We start from the raw sequence: 1865 nt of genomic DNA, 5'->3' as shown, positions 1-1865 counted from the left end.
CCGGTCGATGGTGTCTTTTTTCTTTGTGCCGGCTACTGTTTTCCTGGATCAATCTTACTTAGACACCACCGGCAAGAAAAAAACTGTTTTCCTTGATGAATACCAAATATGATACACCTTTGGGTGTCAGCATTGAGTTTGAAAGCTGGAAAAATAGAAATTGACTAGGAGCATAGGCCCCACTCTGCCTAATGTAGGTTTGCCATGGTACCTGATCAAGTCCTTACCGCCGCGGCTTGCACGAGGGTTAGGGAGTCAGGGGTGCGCATGGGAGGTTGTGTTGGAACCAAGGAAAAAAACGCATGGTAGCGGTTACCTGCCCCCAAGACGCTGCATCCAGGGCCATATGGTCAACCACTCATCACTAAAAGATGCACGTAAAAAGGGTAAATCCGAAGCAGTCAAAACGAACGGCCGAGGTGAAAAACAAAATACTCTCTGTTTTCATTCACTATGCATATTTGCTTTGGTCTAAGTCAAACTTTAAAAAACTTGATCAAGTTTATAGAAAATAATATAAACATTTATACGAACAAATATATATGATGTGGAAATATATTCGATGATCAATCCAACAGTATTAGTTGGTATTGAAGATGTTAACCTTTTTTTTCTAAAAATTTTGTCAGAATTTACAAAGTTTGACTTTAAAAAAAGAAGCTAATATGCCGAGTAAATACAGACATAGGCAGTACTTACTGCACATGAATCTTGCCATTTGCAGCAGGTGAGCAGCAAGATGTTCTTTCACTTTTAAGAGAATGTATATATACTTACTTAAGTTTTCCGAGATTTTTAGTCCAACTGAATGCATATGACAAGATTGCAGCGTAGTAGACAGACAGATGTCTACACAAAACAGAGCACAAGCAGAGCAGTCTTCCTTCCTGCACCACTCTGCTGCCTCTCTCGTCTCAGCCAGCCTTGGCATGCAATACAGTGCTTGCTTTCACCACTATGTCATGTGTATATACTGATAAGAGATTTTGATATCAATTCAACCTATAAACTCCATCGTATTCAACTCAGCATGTGCCATCATAGTAGACATGCTAACAACAGGATGTACTGACAAGAGCTTCATCGTTCAGAGGATCATAGAACGAATCTCTCCATGCACAAACCAAGGCGCCTACTATTTACTCGAGATCAAACCAACACCTATAGATTTGAATCCATGCGTTTGCTACTGTACTCTCCGTAGTCCCAGTTCATCCTCCTGTCCTGCACAGGCAGAAAAAAAAAACAAGCACCAGGTCAGACAAAAGCAATTAGCTGAGCACATCATTCTACTGGTGGAGAGCCAAGCTAGATGTTTCAAAGCTCAAGATAATGTCTGTCCATGCATTAGAGGCTAGGTGCATCGTAGCCTGTTTCTATTTTCGCTGGCGGTGGCATATTTTCTTTTTCTTTTTGTCAAGCTCCGTTTGTGTGCCAGATTTGGACCTCACACTATGTTCCACACTTTATTTAATAATATAGTTGCATTCATCATTCTGATGCAGAGGCCTGGGATCATCCCCCTTTTGTATATTGCTCCTGGTAAGTGAATAAAACAAGATGATAGGCAACAGATGCTCAACAAAAGGCAATTGTTTACATTGCTCCTGGTATGTACTAGTATAACCTTGTTTCTCACATCAGGAGCATTCGTGTCTATCCATTTATTCCCGATTCTAATATTTTCGACGGTTTTGTGCAGAACTGTCGTACACATCTGTTGCAAGAAGAGCTAGCACGGTTTCAACCAAGTGATGGTGTTTCCGTTCAGCGATCCCGTTTTGTTGGGATGTGTATGGACAGGATATGCGATGAGAAATACCAATGCGCCGAAAAAATGTATGCAAGCAATGCTTTTCGCCCAC

Source organism: Triticum aestivum, chromosome 1D (assembly GCF_018294505.1).
Source record: "Triticum aestivum cultivar Chinese Spring chromosome 1D, IWGSC CS RefSeq v2.1, whole genome shotgun sequence".
Classification (NCBI taxonomy): Eukaryota; Viridiplantae; Streptophyta; class Magnoliopsida; order Poales; family Poaceae; genus Triticum; species Triticum aestivum.
Note: the sequence above shows the minus strand (reverse complement) of the source record.